We start from the raw sequence: 26,512 nt of genomic DNA, 5'->3' as shown, positions 1-26,512 counted from the left end.
AGAGTGTGATCTTACGCCCCCTCCTCTCCAGGATATCCAAGTCAAGTGACCCCACTGCATCCTCTTCATGAAGAAACTCACTGGCTTTCTGCACAGCACAGGACAGGGCTCAATTGCTCTCCCACCATTTACTAGAAACACTTTCTGGAGGAAAAGAACTCAAGAGGTGCTCAAACTCACTCATGTACTTGAAAAAAAAACTATCATAATGCTTTGGCAAATGTCTAAAGTTTGATGATGTCAAGTACTGGTGATGGTGTGAGGAAACGTACACTTTCATACAATGCCAGGGGGGCAGTGGCAGGTGATTGGGCACACCCCTTTGGAAGGGGAATTTGTCAGGATCTTAAAAAATACATATACATACACAGATATATAAGTTATATACATACAGTACACACATACATACATATGCACATATTCACGTATATATGTATATACTTTTTCACATCTACCTAGAAAAACTCTTTTACATGTGCACATGGGAACAGGTACCCTTGAATCCACATGCTCACTATAGGATCATTTTTAACAGTGAAAACCAATAGGGAAAAGACTAAATGAAGTAATTTATGGTAGACCGTGAACATGATATAGCAATTAAAATGAATGGGGTATTTCCGCAGGTATTAACACAGAAAGGCGGCTAAAGTACATTTCAGAGTAAAATGGTAATGATGTCAACATCTTAGAATAAGGAGAAGGGACAGATTCGCGGTATAGGAGAAGTCTTATTTGTGATTATTTAATTTTTTATTTGCCCTCTGGCTTAAAATCTCAGTTGTGCCATTCACTTACTCGGTGAGTTCTATGCCTCAATATTCTCATCTATGAAGTGGGGACAAATGTCTGTGCCTAACCTGTGCCTGGCACACAGCAGGTGCTCACCAAGCACTAGAAGCTTTTCCCTTCTCACCTTTCCAACATCATTCAATAAATAAATAAATAAATATTTTAATATACTCAAGGATGGAGAAAGAACCTTCTTTCTGGTGGCTTTTCTCATGCTCCTATAATATTGCCTTTTCAATTTGCGTCCATAAGCTCTCCCTACCCCCCCTTTCCTGTCAATCCCTTTTATTTCATCTTTGGCTTGTCTGCTATAAGGATTCAGTTCTGACAGCATTTTGGGAAAGCGTAAGCTATTCAGTGACAATTTTTAACTAAGTGTCTTCACAAAATCAAATGTTATTATATCTGTAATTCCCCAGCAAGTAGACAGAGTAATATCAAAGGCTGTTAGATCTTGCTTAACAGAAATATAGGGAGATGGAGATACTAGAAAATGATCTCCATTATTTCAAAGAGGAAGAAAGTAAATCATTTCATGCATGCAATAATTCAGCGATTCTAAAAAATTAGAAAAAACAGAGAAAAAGAAGGAGGTTTGGAGTTACCCCCGTCTCACTTCATTTCGCAAATGAGGAAACACATGCAAAAATGTCACAGATCCCTCCAAGGTCATGGAGCTAGTTAGCTGGAGACCAGGGTAAGACCCTGGGATTTTTGGCTAGACTCTGTCCTCTCCTCCCCAATTTGTCCCTTGCCTAGAGCTCAGTAAGATATGCGTTCAAGAGATACTGTAATTGGGGAATAGTCTGTCTCCAGTTAATAAGTTGACCCTGGATGATAAGCAATTCCCTTTGATCATTTTAAGGGAAAACGAAAACACTGTTTGAAAATAACCTGAGATACAGTTGAGAATGATGTCTTAAGTTCAGGAGAGCCTAAATAGAATTTGTTAAAATCCTGAAGAAACAATGCTATGGATCTAGTCGCGTTTACTTACCCTTCAACAGTTTTCCTCTACATACAAAATACTTCATTATGGCTTTGGAGGGATAAGATCTTGAGCTTAATTGTTCCTTTTACCCTTTATAAGAAACAGAAGAGTCCGCCTGCCGATGCAGGGGACACGGGTTCGTGACCCGGTCTGGGAAGATCCCACATGCCGCGGAGCGGCTGGGCCCGTGAGCCATGGCCGCTGAGCCTGCGCGTCCGGAGCCTGTGCTCCGCAACGGGAGAGGCCACAACAGTGAGAGGCCCGCATACCACAAAAAAAAAAAAAAAAAAAAAGAAAAGAAACAGAGAGTATCCTTTCTCTTCTAGCAAAACATAAAGCCTTTAGCTTGAGCGTTATACTTGAACCCACGAGGAGGGATCTCCAAGATACCAGGTCAATGGTTTCATCTTCCAGGGACTCTTAGCACCAAAATCAAGGCATGATGTCATTTTTACCTAGATGGTTTTGCTCTTCTATTTCTTCTTTGAAGTTAAGTGTTATCTCCCACTCATCCACTTCAGCTGGGAATCCCGGGCTCTTGATCCCTGCCCTTGCCCTCAGAATCCTCCACTTCTCTCACTCTGCCCTTCGCAGGTACCAGGGAGAGCCCTATCAGTCATGCTGTCCAAACTGCTAAAGTGAACGATCTTCCGTCTTCAACCAACAAATATCAGAAAACTTCAACTCTTCTTTGTCTTCTGGGCAAAAAATTGAAAGTGGCCATTTGTTCCAAAGGATTAAACAAATAAAAGCAATTATAGCAGGTTATTTAACAATCTGGCCAATTGCTGCATTTTTACATGGCATTTGGAACACTGGCCATGTGGATAAATCTGGCATGTCTGCTGTCAGTATAAGCAATTAAAGTCTTCCGTTAAAAAAAAAAAAAAAGCATGGTCTCTAATGCGAGAGCTTTTATTTGGAAACTAGAAGTTACTTATCATTTGGTCTGAAAACTTTATCAGTCTTGCTCTCTCAAAGACAGCTACTTCCTCTCCTACTTCTAGTTGTCTTGGTTTTCACCCTCCTGATGATTGCTACACCCACATCAGGAAGACCCCACTGGAATATGCTAGAAGATATTATTCTCTGCAAATTTATTACCTATATGCTATGTTCCTCAGTTATGTGTTGTCCTTATTTACTACGTCAGAATGAAAGCAAAGCCTTTTGCCTCTGTGGACCTAAAATTTCCCACTGGAGAAACAGCATATTCCACTCATCTTTGTTCCATGTGAGCTCCAAGACCAACATGCAAACAAACTCTCCAGATCTCCCTGCATGGAACTCAACTCTACTCAAGAAAAACAAACAAACAAACAAAACCCAACATTCCAATCAAGCAGGCTGAAAGTTGGGCAGGAATTAAATGAGATCTTCCCCCAGATTTTCTCTGCTCATTACCTCACTTCCCATCATTAATTCCCTCAGGAAAGGGATATTCTTGCTAAAAAGCAGAGAGAGATCAAGAATAAACAAGTTTAAAGTTTTAAACATCTAAGTTGTTTTTGTTGTTGTAAGAGCTTAAGTTTTTATATTTCAAATCCTAAATCTAAAAGGAATCTGGGTATATATTTTGACTTCAATAGATGTGGAAGAAAGGCTTATGATCCAGGGTACACCCACCTACTGTCCAGATAAAAATCCCCTGGGTTGGAAGGAGAAGGAGAAATATAGATATGGTAGAAGGGACGACAGCATGTCTTCTCTCTGAGCTGCGTTTCCAAGCCCAGGTCAGGAAGGGAGCAACAGAATGGTCCCCACATGCTTTGGGAAGGGACTGAAAGAGCGAAGAGAGAGCTAGAAGATTTACATCACCCTTAAGCTTGGAAGGAGAAGACCGAAGACCAGACAGGTGTACCAACATCTCAGTGGATGCCAGGGTGCCTCCACCCATCAGGCACTGTGGCAGCATATAAGCTCAATAGAAATCAGACAGAAACCTGGGGATTTACGGAGATGATGAATGGACTTCGCTTAAGTTTCTACCAACTGGTAGAAAGGGTGATCAAACTAGAAGTGTATGTAAAGTTTTAGAAGACAAAGACGGCTGTTTATTTGCACCCCAGGGTTTGTAGACAGGAGATCAGTACCTTCTCGACACACCCTCATGTCTGTCTGGTACAGTAAAGCACCTCCACATCACACTGAAAAGCCTTGCCTTTAAGACAGAACTTAGACACTCCCAGGACCTCTGCCAACAAAAGCACCATTAGAAAACAGCCTATTTGAAAAGTTCCAAATCAGACTCTCACTCAGTCCTCAAATCATGTTTTTATGAAATCATTTTTGACTTTGGCTCTAGTTCACAGAATGATATTCCACTTGTCATACTCATATTTGGGCATCTCTCATTGCAGTCTCCAACTATATGCCACCGGCTCTGGTTCCAGCTCATGCAGGCCTCCTGAACTACACTTTGTTATCCTGCCCAAACATACTCTTCTGGCATTTTGCTAGATTTTAGCCTCATACATCGGTTTCTCTACAGACAGCTTGAACCAGCCATGCCACTCTGCATAGCTGAGATAAGCCAAGGATTGGATTTGGACAGCTAGAGTATTTAATCATCAAATGAGCAGAAAGGCCAGAAAACACACAAATTTCCAGTTACTTTGGTCTTGAGGGTCAACAATCAACTTTATAATCTAATCACCTCTCTCTTCTTTGCATGGCCCTTCTTGGGTTGCACGACCAATCTCCTGATCAAGGGCTATCATATCTTGGTCCTAATAGAGGGAAGAATCCATGGAAGTGGTGGCTGAGTGAATATAGAGGTTCCCCCAAAAGACAGACACAGTGAAAGTGGAAAACAAGTCCACACTCTCTTCTGTGATAACAAACTCTTGGGAATCTTAATGATGCTCCATGCTCTATGTTGGTGGTTTTCCTTTAAGCCTCTGGATAAGGAAAGATGGATAGGGTGAGAGTACCAACCTTAGACATATTCTAAGTAAACAACCATGAGTAATTCTGCTTAAAATAGAAGTGAAAATATGGATTTAGGTAAGGTGGGGAAAAAACCAAATTTGAGGAACTGGTGCACATTCTTTGACAACCTTAGACTGTTTTCTTTCCCTGAATGTCTTAATATATCTTCCAATTTAGATACAGCTTTTTAACCCTAAACTGTGCTGATGGGTCATCAATTCGTAGCTTTTTCCTCTCCACTGGGTACCTAATCTGGGGAACAGCGTTTAGTTATATAGCTTTAGCACTTATAATGTACCCTGGAGAGCAGGAGTAGGGAGGATCCAACCAAATATTGAGTATCTACCATGAGCTATGTCCTGGGCTGGGTGTTTCATATATATCCTGTCCCCAATCCACATGGTGACTCTATATGGCATATATTAAATCCACCATTTTTCCTGTGGGGAAACTGAGAAAGAGGTGTATATAGTACAAACCGTACCCAATATGAATCCCAAGTGTTTTTTTTTCTCTCCTTTTTATCCTATACCAAAAGGCCTAAATTGATTGCAGGAGCATATGACTTGTTTTCTTAATTTCCATGTTGAAAAATGATGAGAAATTCACATTCTCTCTATATGTTGGCATGAAAAAAATTTTTTGAGTCTGAGATGCTCAGAGATCCCAAATAAACATTGCGGTTTGAGTCCTGGGTGCTTCATATTCAGTAACTGGGGAAGAGAGTACCCTGCCTCTTCCTGAATTTTAAGATTCAGAGGAGGTCCGACGAACAAGGATGAATGGGTATGCATTTTTCAGAAAACAAATAATAGTTGACCTTCAAGGATAAAGGAGAATTATTCAAAACTGAGGTCAACTTAAATCTTTGAACTCTAAGTCTCCGTGGTGCTATCCCAGCACCAGGGACCACATCTCTGACAAGAAGAGGGTAGCTGAGCTGAGAGTGATCTAGACCTACCCAAGATCATTGAGAGGAACTGGCCCACAAGCAGAAAAGCAAACACTTCAGTACAATCTCTGCCTTTTGATAAAGCTGGGAGTGCTTGTGCTGTCTGAACTCCACAGCCGGCAGTGTTTCTGCCTTAGAACAGCGCACTGGAGGGAAAAAACAAAACCAAAAAACCCAGGGATCAGTGACTCCATCCTTGGGATCCAAATGGATGTTGTGGAGTCTCTGAAACTGCACAGGGTCTTCAATGGGGTTTTTCAAAGTGAGGAGGATGGCAAAGGGTAAGTGCACATCTAAGAAAGATGGGGGCAGAGTCTTCTGTGCTTGCTGGGAAACACACGGAACTCTGTTCTCTGGCAGCTTCCAGAACACTTCTCAGACAGGCAAAAGAGGGGGCTAGGCATGCTGCCTGAACATTTTGGTAAGGGTGGCTGTGCACTTCTCCCAGGTCACTCAAAGTTAAATCTGTATCCACCTAGTCATAGTACCTCTGTCCTCATGCACTCTTTTTTTTTTACTTTTCTCCCCAGCTTTATTGAGGTATAATTGATAAATAAAAATCGTACATATTTAGGATGAATAATATGATGGTTTAATATATGTATACATTGTAAAATGATTACCAAAATCAAGTTAATACACCAATTACCTCACATGTGAGGTAAAAACACTGAATATCGATTCTCTAGCCACCTTAAAATGTACAGTCTAATATTGTTAACTATAGTCATTGTGCTGTAGAATAGATTCCCCAGAAATTACTCATCTTAAAACTAAGACTTTGTACTCTTTGACCAACATGTCCCCATTTCCTCCATCCCTATTCCCTGGAAACCACCCCTCTATTCTCTGTTTCTATGAGTTCAACCTTTTTAGATTCCATTAAAAAAATGGAATCATGCAGGATTTGTCTTTCTGTGACTGGATTATTTCACTTTAGCATAACGTCCTCCATCTTCATCCATGTGGTCACAAGTGGAAGGATTTCCTTATTTTTTATAGCTGAATAATATTCCGTTCGTGTGTGTGTATACATATTTTCTTAATCCATTCATCCATCAACAGATCCTCTGTCCTCAGTGTGCACTTGCCTAACGTTCATTTCTTGTATCCAAGGTATGTGACAGGGAGAAAAAAGGTGCAGCCAGAGAGAGAGGATGGGAAAAGGGAGATGAAGCCACAGAGTGAAAATCCTTGTTTCCATTATTGTACTACACCTAAGGACCTATCAATCCCTGAGAGTACCATGAAAATAAAAGAGCCACTGAATCTCTCAACAGATCTCTGTGCCCCTTTTCTTAGCAAATTTTGGGATGGATATCCTCCCCCAGTTTTGCCTCTGCCACTAGGAGTAGAAAAGAGCACTCAGAAAAGCTGTGGAAGCCACCAGCTTCATCAGGGTCATCTCCTAGTTACCTGCAATGCTGGGTGTATCGCCACACTTATAATACTCTGGTGCACCAGGAGGTAATGCCCCTGGAAGCAGCTCTCAACCAACAAGAGGAAGTGGGTAGATAGATTCTCCAGCTTCCTTGCTCTGTGGGTGGTACAGTTCTAGGGTGTCTCTACACAGACTCCCAGAGGTCTTCAATAGGACTGAGCCCTACCCACCCATGATGGTTACATGACCATCTGCACACAACTTATTGCCTTCCTTTTATTCTCTGTACCTCTCCCTGCTCCCTTAGTGGAGTTTCCTGTAACTTCACAAATAAATTATTTGCACTGAATCCTTTTGTCAGGATCTGCTTTGGGAAACAGAACCTAAGATGCAGGGGGTTGATATGAATGTAGATAACAAAATTTAAAACTGCCCTCTCCCTTGCCCCCATCTACACTTCTATAGAGTCAACATTTCAAGAACTGTTAAACAATTATGGGTTAAAAAAATAATAAAATTACTAGAAATCATTGTATATTCTGTGTATGGGTTAAACACTTTCCTTGATTACTGATCTCAGAACATCATGCTATCTCCTCTTTTTGCCTTGAATCAACACCCTGGACTCAACAGTCAAGTATTGTTGACTCAATAATCAAAAGTAGTAACCTCGTCGTTCTCAACACTGACTGACCATCAAGACTTCACGTCTGCAGTCAAGGGCTTGAATCTGCTATTTTCTGGCTTCATAGGAATTCAGGGGGCAGAGAGGTTCCTGAGTTTTTGCACCAGGCTAGAAGTTCCTGGAGATAGGGTGGATTATACAGGGTTTTTCCCCAAAGCATCTGAATCTATAAGAGCTAGAGATCTCTTGAGGAGCATCAAGCCAGGTTAGATGAGCCCACAAAAGGGACAATCATTCATGAACACAGTAGCCAGGTTAATTGGAAATAGGCTAAAAGTATGTTGGGAGATGGGATGGGTTAAAAGATTCAGGAGGAAACCTGTGTGTAACTCTTGGGTGTAACTCATTTTAAGTCACTGTAGGGGAGTCTGAGAGTTTAGGAAGCCAAGCATTATTGGACACTTTGTTTCTTACAAAAGACCCAACATACTCTAGTTTCTCAAGAACTAGAAACAAGAACTCCTAAGAAAGCAAATGTAAAAATTTTAACCACTGATCTTAATCTACTCCATAAGGGTCACAAACATGTAACTTCATGCTGCTTTTGAGTTTCAAGACTTCCTATTCCATTGTTTACCCCTGTTTAGTGGTGCAAAATGTACCAAACTGGAGTTAAAAGGAAGAAAAAGAGAATAAGATACTTGAAAATCCACGTGCCCAAATGACTGAATACTGGCTACAAATGAGTAAAATAACCAAACTTAGCATGACTCTGAAATCCCAGAACAAATTTTAGTAAGCACAGGATCAGTATTCCTTGGAGCTTTAGGTGAATCCTATTCTTTTTCTTGTATATAATGAGGTGTGCAGCTGCTGAGTGGCATGGCCAAGCACAAGCAGTAAGCAGATATATGGCCCAAATCATGTATCGCTAGCCAGACCCCATTATTTAGGATAATTGTCTGAAATCAGTGGTTCTTAACCTTTCTGGGTCATGAGGCCTCTTGTTAGTGTGATGACATCTTTTGAAACATGTACACACGTGCAGCACTTTGCACACACTTGAACATTGATGGGCCTCCTGAAGTCCATCCCTTAGTATCTGTTCTGTGGATCTCAAGTTAAGAACTCTGATTTATGTTTTGAGGATCATTTGGGGATCTCTTCACTGAAGGGAAGAGTTTTAGAAGTGAAGAGCCACCATTTTGTCTCAAGTTGGCTGAGAAACCCATTTAACTAGGTCCTGATACAAGAGAATCATAGTTTTAAAGGAGCCTGAGCCCACTGAATGAGATCCAACTTATTCATTCAGTAGTGAAGGGCTTTCAGTAAAGTTATCTAAGATATTCATTAAAAAATAGTGAAGGGCTTTTGGTATAAGCTCAAATTTAATTAACCCAAAATAAATAAATGAAATGCGAGATTTAGACAAGCAAACTTTATCTTATTGACAAGACAGACAGACAAATATGTAATAGTTAATGATCAACCAAGCAGTCTGCCCATCTTTTTATCACAATGGCACCAATTATATCCACTAAAACAAAGGGCAATTTCATTTGTGTGCAGCAGGCAGGTCCTCAGTAAACATCTGCTTAGAAACGAGATGCTCTTTGCCTGCAACAGCACGTCATGATAATGCAGCAGTTTCACTGTTCCTATTTAGGAGCCAATAAATAGTCCAATTCTGGGACTTCCCTGGTGGGCCAGTGGGTAAAACTCAGCGCTCCCCAATACAGGGGGCCTGGGTTCGATCCCTGGTCGGGGAACTAGATCCTGCATGCATGTCACAACTCAGAAGTCTGCATGCCACAACCAAAATGATCCTGCATGCTGCAGCGAAGATCCCGTGTGCCACAACTAAGACCCGGCGCAGCCAAAATAAATAAATAGATATTGGGGGGGGGGAGTCCAATTCTGACAGCTACACGCCTGGTAGTGAGTCGCCATAAAGCCAAAATCCATAGCATGAAGAAATAGAGACATATAATGGGAATGAAAAATCCACATTCCATTTGGAAAATCATATTCAGCAGCCACCACGCATTTTTTTCCCCAAAAAGCACAAAAACAATCTTTTTCTATTTGAAAAATGTCTCTATTAATTATGGAAACATAAAATCCCACACTGCATCAGAGACTGAATGTGGGAAAATGAACTGAACTGACTTTTCCTCAGAAGGACTGATGGAAATAAATGGGTCCAAATGAATTAATACTAAACAAGAGTTATCCATTTATTTTTCCTTTATTACAAGGTGGGATTAGCAATTTTGGAAAAAAAGGCTAAAGTGATGTGTTTACCCTGATAGCATTCCCTTAATGAGAGCTGCTTCTAGAAGCTAATGAGCTTTCATGGCAAACAGCTGGGTACGTCTAGATAGTAGGGTTAAAAGCCCATCTTATGGTAAATTACTCTAGACTCTAATCTGGCAAGAGTAAATGATTTGTGGTCCAAGTGGGGATTTGGTGCCAAGCTCCTAGTTTGGGCTGTATACAATATTTCAAGACCAACTTTCATTTAGTATCAATTTACAAATGAATTATGTGTAAGCAACTGAATCATACAAACAAAAAAACATGTATTAGACTTTTCTTTGATCACCATCTAGCTTTATTCACCTAGTGCTTTTCAAGATGCTGAAAAGAACTGGGATGCGGGGGAGGAGGGAATTATTGACTTCTCTTTTATCTCCATGTTTATCTACTGTTCTCTGAGTGGAATTGCTGGGTTTGAACAATTCTAAGAGGTGTGAAAGTGAGTGGTTAAGGGGGGGACTCTGGTGGCAGACTGCCTGGGTTGGAATCCCACCTCTGCCAAGTTCTAAATAACTCAGCTTCCTTGGGCAAATTATTTCACCTCTCTGGGCCTCAGTTTCTTCATCTGCAAAATGAGACTCAAAACTGTGCTCACCTCAATATTAAATAGGAAGATCCATTTAAGCACTTAGCACAGTTCCCAGCACATGGTTCCCCAGTAAGTGTTAGTTATGCTGCTGCTGCTGCTGCTGCTGCTTTGAATTATGAAGAGGACCAGAAGGATACAGAGGGAGAAAAGGATAAATAAGAAGGGGAAGGGCGTCCCTGGTGGCGCAGTGGTTGAGAGTCAGCCTGCCGATGCAGGGGACACGGGTTCGTGCCCCAGTCCGGGAAGATCCCACATGCCGCAGAGCGGCTGGGCCCGTGAGCCATGGCCGCTGAGCCTGCGCGTCCGGAGCCTGTGCTCCGCAACAGGAGACGCCACAGCAGTGAGAGGCCCGTGTACCGCCAAAAAAAAAAAAAAAAAAAAAAGAAGGGGAAAAATGATATTTCCTGAGCATGTCTCTGCTGGAAACTGTACCTAATGCACTCAAATATGCAGATTTAAAGAATGCGACAAAAAAAATAGACACTAGCAAAAACTACTGAATGATATGCACACCCTTCCTGTAGTCTAAACTACAGCAACACAACACGTGGGAGCTGCAAGACGTTGAGAGTGAAGCCACAACCCTCAGACATACAGCAACGAAAGACTCTGGTCTTTACAAGTGACCAGAGTAAATAAAGCCATTTTAAGCGCTCAGTCAACCAGTGTCCTCGTTCATTTGTTTATATCTTCTTTACAAACATCAGATTTAAACCAGTTACCCAAAAGAAAAGAGGTTCAGTCAGCCTGTTTCCTTGCCTAATGGCCAACTTTTCTCCTCCAACAGTAGACCACAGTTAAGATTGAAAAGAAAAAAAAACCAAAAAACAGCACATCTGCAAACACTGAAATACAATGTGTAAGCTACTATATATGCAGCTCTGAGACTCTGGCTGATCTTGGAACTTTTTCTGACTCCCAGGCGACATCTTCTGCTATTCCTCCAAATCTCAAATGGGGAGCACCAGTAGGGGATGAGAGGGAGGAAGAAGAGTGACTTTGGGGGATGTATTTCTCTGCCCACACTTTCATAAATAGCCCTTTCATTAAGCTTTCTTCCAATGGCCCAGTTGGAGCTGACCATGGTCTCCCTGCCAGGACCTGGCAATCATCCTAATGGGGCAAAGACCTCCACTCTAGCTGGGGTATGCGTATTCCAGTACGGCGCAACTCCCAAACCAACCACTGACCTTCTGCCATAGGCCAGTCTGCGGCACTTATGTACAGTAACTACCTGGAATCTGTGGACACTTGTGCTTGTAACCCCTGTCCTGGAGTGGGGAACTGACTTCTAAAAGCAGTGCTGAGTAATTCAGACATTATCCAGCCCACATTAGAAAAGCTGACCTGCATTTATAGCTCACCCCACTATTATCCCTTCAGCCTCACACGTCAATTCCATTTGAAATGATGGTTGGAGAGTAATAACTAGAAATATAATCACATCATCACATTTCAAGACACCCTGCATTGAATGCAGAGCTACAAATTTAAGAAACAGTCCAGGGGAAAAAAGAAAAGCTTTCATCTGGTGCATGAATATTTTAGGTACTGTGGAAAGAGCTTTGAAATCAGACAGACCTGAGTTCTAATATTAGCTTACTGGTTGTGCGACCCCTACTCAAATGCTTAATCGCCTTGATGTTCTTGTGTTTTCCAGATTTGTAACATGGCGACGATAACATTCACATTAAATGAAATGGTATTACAAGAATAACCTGGCATCCAGTGGACAGTCAATGAATGCCAGCCTCTTCTCCTTCATGGTTCCAGATCAAGACATTGAGTCTGCATTTGATTTTACTCCTACTTTAGTCATCAGAGAAAGTTTTCTCAACTCAGAGCTACCTGAGGGAGAAAGTGTCTGATTACTTCACCGAGGCTCACTGATATCTTAAATCTGGACCTATGATGATGAGCACTGTATGCACATGAGCTTTGCTCTCGATAAAGCAAGCACAAACCAGCCATAAGAACACCCTTCTCAGAAGGCTATAGTCTCTCTCTGTTTTGTTAAACATCAGATCTAAAGAAATCCTACCACAGGGTAAAACACACACACACACGTACACGCACACACACACAGCCCTACAGGGGCTCTTGAAAATCTTATCATTATTCACTGGATTCTCACCCAAACGACAGATATACTTTGTAAATTAAATTACGATATGAACTTCAATCTAAATAATATTGTTTTTCCTAAAAAGGTAAATAATTAACAGCATCTCTTTGGGTGGGGTAGAGGAGGTCTCTTTGTTTTCTAGTAAAAAGTCAGCCTGTATATGGGATGGTGATAGGTTTTATGTCTTGAGCTAATTCAGATCCACTGAAGTGATGTGATAAGTCTTCTGAGGTCTTGAGGAGTGAAGTCATGGATTACTAATGTCTGCTCTTGAAATGTGTAAGGGACTGACGTTAGCACGAGTGTCACCTATTTGCTACCTTTGATCCAGGGCTCTGGCAGGCAACATATTATGGTAATGTCCTTTCTGTGGCTATTGCTGTCCTGGCTCTAAACTTATTCTTGAACTGCCTCTTGGGCTCACAAATGAGCACAGTTGAGTTGTGGATCATACGAGGCCCCAAAAGCTGGCTTCTACCAAATCATGCTTGTAACACACCGTAAATGGCAAACCCGATGTAACGGCAACTGAAAAATCATCATTCTTTCCCACAGTGAAAGAGAAATTTATAGAAATAGCTATCAAGAAACATCACAATATAAAAACTGGAGCCTTATCTCATCTGGATGGCTCAATTTTGAGGTCAAAATGTAAAACAATGAGAAGTTGCTCCTGCCAAGCACATAGTCAAGGATGAATCAGATCAATGTTCACTGTGCCAGGCTCATTTGGAGGAAGAAAAAGATGACAGGATCCCTGCTCTCAATGGGCATTTGGTCCAGTTGGAAATGGCAAACTCCCATAGGTGATGTGAGCAGGGCTGACATTCAGCCAATATGCACAGACACAGCCATTGTAGAAACACTGCAATACTTCTGTGCCCCTCGGGAAAAGCTGCTGCTCTGAGACCCCTGAGTTCCCCTGCCCTAATGCACCAGCCTTCCTTTGGGAACCCCCAGGACCTCCTTATAATTCAGCAATTAAAGGCTTAATGCTTGTCACAGCAGGGAAGCTCCAGGAACCCTCTGTGGTCACTAGGGTCACTGTCCATTCTGATTGAACCAGGTAAGTATTTTGAATATCACACTTGGGCTCAAGTGTGGAATGCCTGTAAGCCAAAATATCACAAATTTATATTAACAGTCAAAAGCATGAACTGAAATGATAATTCCTGAGAAGAATACACATGGAAAAATGCACCTTTAGAATGTAAGTATGTAAATTCCATGAGATTGGGGACCATGTCTGTCCTCCCCTCTTAAATCATAGCTCCTAGAGGGCTGCTTGGCCCAAAGTAGGGACTCAGTATCTGGTTGTTCAGTAAAATAATGAATGACATTGGGTTATTTAGGGATTGTGCCCTGGGGAGGTGCTGAAGGGGCTTCTACAATGAAGAGATGAACAGGAATTAGAGAGAGGATTCTAGGTTAAGACTTGGTACCTCCAGGTACCCATGCACTCCCTCTACGCATCCATAGGGCACAGTCTAGGGTTTTAGCTAGTAAGAGAACTGAGCTCACCTGCCTCTGCTACTTATGAGCTCTGTTACCTTGGGCCAGTCATTCCACCTTACAGAACTTTTGTTTTCTGTTTGTAAAATGCCTCTCAGGGATTAAGTAATAATCTCTATTAGATGTAATCAATGTATGTAAGGAACCTGACACAGAGGAAGCAGTCACAAGGCTGTAAGCTCCAAGAGGGCAATAGGTTTGTCTATGTGGTTCACTGAGTTGCATCTCAGGGCCCAGAAGCATTCTTGAAAAACAGACACAATAAATGTTTGTTCAATGAAAAAATAACCCATATAAATGAATGGTGACAAATTTTCTTCATTGTGTTAAGTGAATAGGAACACAATCTGTTTGGATGCCCTCAAAGTCTATAAGAGATGGAGACTAGGATCCAAGATGGAACCTGGCAAAGAGGGGTCAATTCATGACCACAGCTGTTGTTTTCCTCCTGGTGGGCAGCTGAAGTGGGAATCAGCAGCCCGGAGGTAGACCTTGGTGAGGAATGGGTCAGTAGTGTGGTGGTTAAGCGTAAAGGGTTTACAGATACCCTGCTTGGGTGAGGGCTCTCTATTCCATTATTTATCCATTGTATGATGTTGGGTGAGGTGGTCAAGCTGCCTAAACCTCCTCATCTGTAAATGGGTAGGATTCATGTACTATAGGGTTGGTTCAAACATTGGCAAAGCAATGTGGGGCAAGTAGCTAGTTCATGGTAATGGGCCTCAAAAAATGGAAATGGTTGTTATTAGGTAGGGATGCCACTGAGGCATCCCACTTCAGCCCACCGAGGCTGAAGTTGGCATGGACCCTTGACGTCCAGTCCCCTGGGACAGCTGTCCATGAACTAGGGCAGTCAGATCAGAAGCTAACACTGTCAAGCAGAGCCCAGGGTTAGCTAACTGTAGACAAGAGGCCTCCTCCCCATGCAGCTGGGTGTGCCATATTGGCAAAAGGATTGGCACAGGCCCCTTGGAGATGAGTTTGCAAACCAAATACCAGGAGAGGCTGCTAAGGAAATGCAGAGGGGGCGTTATTGCTTCAGATCTGAGACCAGTGCTGGTTTACCTTTAGAATGGAGCAGAGAACACTGAGCACCGGGAGGGGTCAGCGTAACAGTTTTTCCAGACTATCCCACAGCCATGTTTTAGTCCTGAATCTTGGAAACAAATTGCTTTTCTGCCAGCACAGGAGGTAAGAGGGAGTTTACATGTTCTGTGAGGGAGGAATTAAGGCAGAAGAATCAACCTCGAAGGAACTGAGGTAAGAAAAATTGGTTTAAGTTATTCCACAATTTCAGAGATAAAATATCATAACAGCTGTAGTTTTTGAAATATTAAAGCTGAAGGGGTATTATATTTACAGGTAAGGAATGACAACACAACTATTCATTTCAGTCAAAGAGAAATTAAGCTTGCATTTGAGAAAATGGGTTTGGATTCAGTATCGTCAAGTATTTTCTAAATTAAGAAAATGTGCTGGGTGCTACACGGGTCAGATGTGAAACTGTCAAACAATTATTTTATGTTGTGTATCCGTCAACCCTAGCAGCTTGTCACTGAAGGGAAATATTTGAAATGATTCTCCACCCCACTCCTAGATTTCCATCTCAAGGGAGAAAACAAATAACCTCTTTGATGTTTAAGTGATTTGAAGCTGATCAACAGTGTTCTCAAGAACAACGAAGAGGATTATGAACTGCTGAGTTGCTTGGAGGGTCTATACCCTAGAGTTCCCTTCCCAGATTCTCCCAGTTAAAGGCTGCCCTCACTAAAGGAGTTTTGCAGACAATTTTATCTGGAATATTTCAACCCAGTGAAGGCCTGATGTCTCCTGATAGACCGACTAACTTAGAGCCACTCACCACTGCCCCAGGCTGTCCCTTATTTTCTTTAACGTCATGAGGAACCACTCTGAGAGGCCCATCTTCTGCTTAAACAGTTGCCCTGTAATGCTGCCATCTCTAAGCCTTCTAATCTCTTTCCCTCTGAGGCCATTCACAGAATTAAGAAAAGGTTTGGGGCGCAGCCCTGTTGATTCCAAGCATCCTCCGTAGCACAGAAATCTACATAACAGACAAGAGGAAGGAGGCTGTGGAGAAGGAAATGAGTGATACCAGAGTTTGCTCTGCTACTACAATGGGCATAAAAATACTTTCAGGGTTTTGATTTTTAAATGATGTGGCCCAGTAGGGGTTCACTGAGCACAGGGCAGGGTGACACAGAAGTAAGAATAATCATTCAGAAGAATGGTCTTTGAAACTTGAGGTACCAAATTCAACTGGATAATGAAACACTGGGAACTCCACAGGGTACTTTTTCACCTCTATAGAGAATATTCAATTAAATGCTTTTTCATTTGGACAGGAGGGGTGGGGCTATTTTTTTCCCCTCTCTTTTCCACGGAGTGTGTCTTCTTGGCTTCTGGCCCCATTTTTTCCCCCTGCTTTTTATTGCCTGTATTTACTCCCCATCGCGAGCCACAATGCCCACACACCCTGCTTTCTCACAGGTTGATGGAAATCCCCCACGTTGCCCTTCGAAATGGTCATTACCAAGGAGAGATACAATGGTTTCACTGGGTGATGCACTGGTGAGGCTTCCAGAGGCTTCTGGTGCCTCCATTTCATGGGCCACTTGCTTAGCTGCTGCTGAAATGCCTTAGTGCTATGAAGGCTGAATTTAACTTAGCCACCTGTGAATAACTCCATCAGGGGCAGATTCAGATCCAAAGTCAAGACACCTTCCTGGCCAGAATGTCATCCTGTCCCACACAGGGGAGCAAGAGTGATTTCCTGACACAAGAGTCCAATGCTGTCGTCCCTCCCTTAGGAGCGCTTGGGAGCCCTTGGGAGTGTGCCATGCATTAAATGTGGACTTTCTTACAAATCAATTAACACTCGGCACTTTACAGTCTGGAATGATGTCACACGGCCTGTGTGTAGTCAGGTATTGGGTGATGATTTCAAAATTAATGGTTATTGGACTAGTAGAGGTATACATTTCTTTCCTGGAGTGTGAGAAGATAGGAGGAATACAAGAAATGAATAAAAGGCTCCTTAGAATGGGGCCACACAGCCAACTCAATTCAACTCACCCTGATTGAAGGTCTGCAGATAACAGCCTTGATGCTTGGCGCCTGGTGCTTGGTACAGTGGCATATAAGGACAGTGTTGGTCTCAATGGTATTATAGTCTAGTGGAGGGAGCAAGGATCTTAACCCTGGAGTCAGGAACTTGAGAGACCTCATAATGGTCCTCAGGGAGGGCAGAAACGTCTAGAATTGTTTATAAACAGAATTGGTACAAATAAGCATATGCACACATATGCACATTTTTCTGGGTAATAGATCCATGATTTTATCAGATTCTAAAACTACCATCTACTGACCTAGTATCTTTTTGCTTTGTATTCCGCAAGCATGTGAGAATGGGTGTTGAATAAATGAATGGTGGTTGAATTAGTAAGTGATGATTTCCACGTTGGACAGGGCACATGGGCCGGCCTGGCTGTCAACGGTCCTGTGGTTGCAGGACAGAGAGGTGGTGGAATCATCTCTTATCTAAGGGTGTGAGTATAAGAAGTCAAGGCATTGAGGCACATTCAGAGTTGAATGGCTTTTTGTATAAAGAAAACTAAAACTGAGAAGAGGGTCACAATAAGACCTCCAAGCAAGGAGAGGCTGCATAGGTCCTTCAAGCCAGAGCAGGTGCTAGGTGGTCGAAGGAAATAGAGATAAATGATCAAGAGCAATAGGTCAAACCACACAGGTAGGAGGGCAGTACAGGAGGATGGTGGGTGATGAAGACTTGGGCAGGGGTCTGAAGGAGATTTTAAGAGCTTGGGCTGGAATCAGCCTTAAGTTCCAATCCTGCCTCTACTTTTTGTTGGCTTCTCTTTGCTTAGTTTCTCCAGCTGCAAACTGGAACTGTAGCACTAACTCCTCGAAGGATCATTGAGAGGGATAAATGAGAGAACTCACACAAAGCACACAGCTACTGCTCAGAATAGGGCTCTGATTGGATTCTAGGGATGGGCTGGATCCCCTTGCAGGGCTGCAATTAGAGTGTACACTTGCTACCATGGTTTGATGCCACTTAAGTGTTCCAAAAATCTGTTCACATTCATTTCTCTTTCTCCTCTCCATTCTCACTCCTCGTATGTGGCTCTTGCAAGGTACTGCCTATTATTAAACTAACTTGACTCTTTCCTTGTATAAATCAAAGCCTCCTCATGTGAAATTTCTCCATTGCCCTTTGAGAAGATGATTACTTCCGTGATAGGGAATTATTAGGACATCCGATGAGGGAGAAGAATGCTCTCAACTCTCTATTTGACTGCTCTCCCTCTCCTTCGCTACCATCCTCTCTGCAGCCCCCCAGCCTTGTACATTCAGCCTGTATTGCGTGGGTTCTCTGCACCTTGGCAATTCCACCCACATGCAACCGTCCTCGCATTGTCCCCAGTTACAGTCTTCACCAATTCAAGTGAAGCCACACACATTTATTATCCTGTAGTTTCTGCGGTTCAGGAGTCCAGTCACAGCTTAGAGGGGTTCTCTGCCTCAGGTCTCACCAGGCTGCCATACAGGTGTCAGCTGGGGCTGTGGGCTTATCAGATGCTCACCTAGGGCGGGATCCACTTTCAGACTCCCTCAGGGTGTGGGCAGAATTTGTCTCCTCAGGTGGTAGAACCAAGTCTCTGTGCTCCTGCTGGCCACTGGCCACAGCTGTTCTTCACACCTAGAGGCTGCCCACAGGCCCTTTCCCTCTTCACTCTCTCTCCCAACATGGCAGCTTACTTCTTTAAAGCCAGCATGGAGAGTCTCCCCAGTCTGCTGAGTCTAAGATAACAAAATGTTATTACAGAAGTGACATCCCATCTCCTTTCCATATTCTGTTGGCTAGAAGCAAGTCACAGATCCTTCCCACACTCAAAAGGATGGAACTATGCTGGGTGTGAACATCAAGGCCAGAAATCATGGGGACCACCCTGTCTGCCACAGGTACAGGCTGTGCTTTGCTCTCACTTACTTGACCAAAGAATCCTTTTGTGAGCCTACTGATATGCCAAGAAGCCCTGTTTGAGAAATGTTAAAGTATTCAGTATAATTACACATATTATATTCTCCCAATGTATTTTATAAGGGGTGTGTGTGTATGTGTGAGAGAGAGAAATATAATTTTAAACTCCACTGGTCAGTAAGTCAGCACCCACCTAGAACTTCAGGAATGTCTCGATGAAGAAGCAACCCTTCATGTCGCAGTGAGCAGTAGCTAAAGAAGGAATATTCCCCTTAAGCAGAAGTGGATGCTGTTCTGAGACAGTGGTTGCCGAGACTGGGAAACACCTATTTATTGCCTCATCACCTGACTCTCCCCAGGACTGTGCCCCCAGTGCCTGTCCACAGAGAGGAGACACTCTCTGTGCAGACTGGTCAGAAATGGAACCTGTGATTGGGACCTGAGATACGGTGGCTCTCAGAATCTGAAGACTGGCCTAGTGATGGCCTAAGACTTAAAATGTGAAGAAATCATTTAGACCTGTAGGCTTTGCTCAACAAAACTCTATTTTTCAAATAAAATATTACTTGACACTCTCTTTATTAAAACAAAGAGTGGACGGCTATGGTAGAACAGGGGTGTCCTGCCCACTGGAACTTCCAGTTGCCCCCATCTTTATGCAAACCGGAATGCCCTTCAGAACTATTTCTCTTGCTTAGCTTCCTCATTATAAATTGTGAAGAAAAACTGAGCACCCGGGAGGTGAAGTGTCCTGTCAAAGCCATACCACCAAGTCTAGACCATGCATTCTCAGGATGCCTCCTTGATATAATGCAGAGTGATCCTTAAAGGTGAGTTCTGTCTCCTCACAGGGTACAATGGCCTCTCCACCCTCCAGCACTACCTTAAGAAGACCCTCCCTCATGAGCTCACAATTGCTGTCATTAACTCCCACCTTGAGGAATCAGATTGAACTAGCTCTTTGTGTAATTAAACCAGAGGAGCACTTACATTTTGTGACATCTCGAATTTCTGTGAGCAACTGAACATAGAAACTGAAGGACAAATGCTTGCCTCCCAACCCCTCCAAGACAGCCTACGGGTGGGGTGGAGAGTGAAATCCCCAGGACGGATGGGAGCAGGCTGAATGTGGAGCTCCTCACAACGAGCATTAACAACCAGAATCTAACCTGAGCTCCTTAGCTCTGTGGAGGTTACAAGAAATAGTGAGAGCAGCAAAAGAAACCACCTTTGGAACCCAGGGAATTCCCAAAAGGAAACACACAATTGACAGCCTGGAGGGGGATTCGACCTGGAAGCTCACCTCTACCAGTGCCCCAGCCCTGCCCACGTTTTCACGAACACCCTCCCACAAAAGTTGATCCAAAGGCTTAATGAGCTAAAAGGCATTAAGAACCGTGCATGTAAATAATGCCACAGATTCTTGCTTCTTTAATTGGATGGAAATAGCATCACCTGGGCTCCACATCCCAGGATCTGTCCTGCTCTTTGTCACGCGGCACTCTAATGCACCCCGTTCTGAAGAGCCTGGCAGGAGAGGAAGACGTTAACTGTGAGATCTGCTGGCTTCTGCCAAATTCACAAACGCTGGCAGCTAAGCCTATAGATATAATGAGGGATAATTTCATGCAAATTCTCTGTGCTATTCGCTGAGCTCCAAGATTAGAGATGTCAGAAAATGTAAGTGCTCCTCTGGTTAATAACACAAAGAACTAATTCAGTGTGATTCCCTAAGCTGGGAGTTAAAGAGCGTGAATGTGAACTTGTGGAGGAAGGGTCTCCTTCAGGTGATGCTGAAGTGGGCCAAGTGTGTGCAAAGGCTGGGGTACCTGGTGAGGGAAACAGAGCCTCCTTATGAGGGTCACTCTGAATCACACGGGGGTGGGCGTCCAGAGGTTCACGTAACTCTCGGGGCTATCTCTCACGTACTTGCTGGAAATGTGGGCAGATGTAATGGGCAGTGATAAGCTTACACTGCTGCTTGTAGAGGATTGTTCCAGGCCAAGCCAAGGCTGCAGGGTTTGGGAACAAAATATGGAAGACTTATGTACAAAGGACATGCCTCACTCCTCTTCCCCTTTTAAAAGAGACACTTGGTTCCTAGACGCATCTCTCCTAGTTTCCTGGACACACATTTTTCCATTTTTATATGCCAAAGGATATTTGGTCATAGGCTCCAGAGGGCGCTGACTTTTATTCAAACAGGGTACTTCTTGGAGATAATTTTACATCTTGTGAATGGCATGTAGCAATAGAAAGCTTCCGGGGAAAAGATTACTCCATTCTCCTATTTATTGTGTCCTAGCTATAGCACAGGGATTATGTGTCAGGCTTTGGATTTTCAGATTTAACTTTACAGGTTATCCTCAAGTATCTAAGACAGTTTTGAGATTAAAACACACACACACACACACACACACACACACACACACACACACGTCCTCCCTCTGGTACCCTCCATACAGTCACTGGAATAGACTTTGATTCCTAACTTTTCTAAAAGAAAGATAAGAAATCGTCATCAATTGAGAATCTTTATCAGTTATCCCATTTCTAGAATAGAATGTAACACTGGAGACACACAAATCTCAAGCCAGAGAGTATATGTTCTTAGAATCAAGAGCGTGATTAATTAGTCATCTTCTTGGAGGCTGACTTAGGATTTGGCTCTGCCTCCCCAACTGGCTGTGAGATCCTGTAGAAACTCCTTAACCTCTCTGGGCTACAGATCTCTCTAATCAATTTAGGATAATAATTCCTACTTCTTAGGTTAATATTGAGGATTGAGTGAGGTGATGCATATGTTTAACATGTAATAATTGCTCAATAAGTAGCACCTAAGCCATTTTTGGTTGGTCTACATGATTAAAGCCCACAGCACAGATTTACACGATCAAAGTCTTTGCACATAGCATGTACTTAGAATTTTTCTATCATCATCAGGTATCAACCCCCGCCCCATCACACCTTTGCAATGGCAATTTCTTCCAAATAATGTAATGAGGCAAATGGGACACATTTTCTGTTTACTCCCCAGGATATATGTTCTGCTGTCTTTTTTAGTTTTGTTTTCCACAGTGTATATACCAGTAGATTGGCCACATCCAGCTATACAAATGAGTAAGCCGAAGAAGTCAGATTCATTATTTACAAACTTTGGAGACTCTGTTTCCAGAAGAATTCCATCTACAGATATTTACCTTGCCCAGCCTGAGACAAGTTCAGTGGAGAACGGTCTTTAGTAATAAGACGGTGGGTTCGTTTTGTCTATTGAGATAAAGAATCTCTTTACAAGTGAATCGTGTTTTATTTTATGGAGCTATCTCTTCCAAATAAGTGGAGCTATGACTCACGGGACATTATGAATCCTCACATGGTGCCTACCGCTGTGGATTTACAAGTCTTTGAGGCCATGCACAAGTGAGGCATGTTTTACTGCTAAGTATTCACAACACTTGTCCAACTGCCCTTGAAAATAACAGTTTTCTGATTAGAAGGAGCACAGATACATTGCAAGCAAGCCCTCTGGCATAGATGTTTCCAGAAATGAGTTTACACATTTTCAATGAGAGTATCAGTTTTGTCCCACAGATTATCCTGAAATATCTAGGATGGTTTTTGAGATGAAACACACACACACACACACACACACACACACCTCCTCCCTTCATCCCCCTTCATACAGTCATGAGAATATGCCTCGATTCCTAACTTTTCTAAAAGAAGGAAAGAAGTCATTGTCAATTAGGAATCCATGTGTGGCTTTTACTGATTACCAAAATTTTAGAATAGAATGCGAGATTATAGACAGCTGAATCTTGAGCCAGGCAGCATATGTTATTAAAATCAAGAGCATGATTAATTAGTCACTTACTTGGAGTGATTTATCTTGTACCTCTCTCCACTGGTGTTGGAATTGCCTGCTGTGGATGTCAGGTGTGCCACTCTATTATGAATGCTAATCAAAGTCCACAGAAGTGCAGACTGAGGGTGAATTTGAGCTCTACCAAACATCTATTTAAAAGAGCTGACTTTTATTAAATAGGCCTGAAGTCAAGAAGCCCATAAAACTACAGAGGAAAAGAATAAACCAGTTATGGCTAAGCTGTCTCACTCTTAAATGAGCCAAGTGTCAACCTGAGGCTGCCTACCTGGGATCCCGGGGCTGTCTTCCTGACTCATGTATAGATAAGAGTCCCATCTCTTCACTTCCCACACACTTTTCCAAGCCAACCCAGTTCTGTCCATTTCACCTGCCAGCCCCCTAAACCAAGCACCCCATCTCTCTCCTGAAAGACTGCAATAGCCTCCTCACACTGCCTCCATTAAGCAGAACAGATTTTTGAAAACCGTAGCTGATCATACCACACTTTTTCTTAAACCCATCAGTGGCTCCCCACTGCTCTTAGAAAGAAGCCCTTAGTCTCTGACTCAGCCCATGAAGACCTCTTCAATCTCACCCCCACCCACCTCTCCCGCTTCATTTCAAATTTCTCTCTGGCTGTTTCAATGTGCATCAGCCCCACTGCCCTTTTGGAGGGGTCTAAAATGTTTAAACTTCTTTTCTGCCTCACGACTTTTCACTTGCTGGTCCCTCTTCTGAAAATGCCCTTCCGCCATGACCCAGCCTGGCTGTCTTTCTGTCTGCCCGTCTGTAGCTCAAAGGTCACTTCTTCCCAGAAATCTTCCTCTTTCCCCTTCAACTCTCCCTAGAGATCGTTACCAGCTCTCATGCTGCCCTGTAGTTTTCCCATGTAGCCCTTATCAAAATTGTCATTACCATTTTACAATTTTTTTCTCCTTCCCTGTATCCTCAGTTCCTAGCACAATGCAGTGTTCACAGCGGGCCCCCAATACGTGAGGGGATCAAGCAACAATGATGAAAGCCGTGTGTGGGGGGACCACTAGCTGCCCAGCCAAATCAGGGCCCCTTTCTTCCTGAGCTCACAGTTGGACTACATTTCCCAACCTCCCTTGCAGGTAGGTGGTCATGTGACTGTGTGGGGAGGATATGTGCCACTTTTAGGGCAGGCCACAGAAACCTCCCTGGGAGCAGCTCTGTGATAGTCCTACTTTCTGGTGGACTGGGATATTGATATATTGAAAATGGCAGAGCCACCCACTGGCCTGGGTTCCTGAATGACTTTGTGGAAGAAACTCTCAGACCTAAACTGCTGGCCCAGAACTGTTGTGTGAGCAGGAAATAGTGTGTGCTGTTAAAGCACTGAACTTTCAGGCTCAATCTGATACTGCAACTTTGCCCCCAAATTAATACATTAGGATACTAATACATAGGATTTCAGGCCTTGAAAATGAGTGAAAAATTGTTACACCCCCCCCTTACATACACATATACATGCTCACACCTCCATAAACATATATGTGGATCCCACGGAGGGAGAAGAAAAAAGCAAACTGAATTTCTGACAAAGTACAGTATTATGAAAAGAATCAGTATTTAAAATTTTTTTTCTATCTCCATTTAATTCTTTCCCTCCTCTGCCTCAGTCTTTAATAACTAAGACTAGTCTGATTACTAGTGTTTCTGTATAAGAGAGCTGCCACTGCCTCTTACATTTCTCCTTATCCTTACTTGTTGCCCTAGTGATTCCATCTAAAGCCCTGGGTATGGATGAGCCCTTACAGTTAGACGGGGAGGATCTCCCAAAGCAGTAAAAAATTAAACAGTTTTCTCACTGAAGTTAGAACATCATCTAGCAACCAATTCTATTCAGCTTTGCCCCTAAGACAGTTCAGGGATAGAAAGAATCACTAGACAGATTTCTCAAACGAATAAGAAGTTCTCTCTGTCCTTGGGGTTTCTGTCTAGTAATCTCAGGGCTGGGCCCCCACCTCCTGGAGGTTGCCTCTCTGTGCCCTCACAGCCCAACCTCCGACTCAAGATGAGAGAAGGGCAGGCTCACACAGAGCTTTGCAAGCCTCTGCTGAGCAAGTTAACCTAGCTGAGCTGATGACAATGCAGCCACTTAAGCACCAGCACAAAAAGCCTCATCAGTCGGCTGGCTGCAGCTTCCTCGCCAGGAAGCCCACCCCTTCCTGCCTAGCCTTCCTTTGGCTATGGAAACCTCTGTACGTATTAGGAGCACCTGCTCATAGAGTTGTGGGGCCTTTGGCGCTAAAAGGGAGGAACGGAGCCCTTTTTGGCTCTGGGGACGGATCTCCCATGCTCCTGGTTCTGCCCATTTCTTCCACAGGAAATGTCCCTTGGTGCCAACCCTGCAATAACGGAACAGAACATTTTCTCACATGGAGCCACACCTGTTGTCAACAAGTATTTGCCTCCAGCCTGTTTAAGCTCGTGGGGAAAGGAGACTGTGTGAATCTCGGGCATTTTTGGCAATGCTGGGCCCGCAGCACCCGGGAAAGCTCCACAAAGTCTATGCTTTTGTTTGGGAGGTGGAGTTATCCCTGGTAACAGCTGCTCTGTTTCAACGGAGACCGGAGGCTACTGGGAAAGGCATAAGGGCCTCGCACAGACCCCTTTGGCAGAGCTGAGTGCCACGCATTTGGAGCTGACGGCAGCTTGTACCTGTTAGGATTCCTGCAGACTCATCGGCAGCAGGAGCAAAGCAGAGAGAAGGTCAGCTGCCGGCATGTGATTTGTGATGGAGCTGATTTTGTTGTATCGGTTTGGTTTTGATCAAAGATGTCATCAGGCAAAGTTACGTTAAGCGTCTACATTGATTGACTATAAATTTACATTTTTGTCTGTAACCTAAGATGTATTTATCCGCTTATAGTTCATTTGTTTATCACTTCATCCATCCATTTGTTTATTCTTTTCTCCTTTCCTTCATTCAGAACCACAGGCCCATCCCGAATCGTAGTTCTTTTGATTGACTCCCTGAGGCCCTACTTCAGTTTCCTTCACCTGCCTGGTGCCTTAATAATACCTCCATAATGTCCACTCCCTGGTTGGGTCCCCACATAAATATGAAGAGTTCTACTGAACAGCAAACTGATACTCTTAGAGAGAACTTAGGGCCTGGGCATTCATCCACTGCTCAATTCCCTGTTGTCATTTTCCCCACCCCAGTAGTCACTCCCATATTTACCATGTGTAACATTATAGTTCACATATGCACACCCTTTTTTGAATCATTCAAAGTAGGCCAGTCCTTCTTGAGAATTCCCACAGCAATATGGCATAGTTCTCTATAGTTGTACTCAGCATTTTACTATGTAATTTTTGGTTTAGGACTCTTATATGATATTATAAGCTCCTTAAGGACAGAACTGTGACTTATGTGTCTC

The 26,512-nt window shown here is 43.1% G+C and overlaps 1 protein-coding gene across 1 annotated transcript in view; it reads right to left on the bottom strand.

Annotated features, from left to right (window-relative positions):
• Positions 1–26,512, bottom strand: part of CDH13 (cadherin 13) — a 1,022,168-nt gene that overhangs the window by 853,987 nt on the left and 141,669 nt on the right. The window lies entirely within an intron of this gene.

Source organism: Pseudorca crassidens, chromosome 20, assembly GCF_039906515.1.
Source record: "Pseudorca crassidens isolate mPseCra1 chromosome 20, mPseCra1.hap1, whole genome shotgun sequence".
NCBI lineage: Eukaryota > Metazoa > Chordata > Mammalia > Artiodactyla > Delphinidae > Pseudorca > Pseudorca crassidens.
Note: the sequence above shows the minus strand (reverse complement) of the source record. Positions and strands in the feature narration are given on the sequence as shown.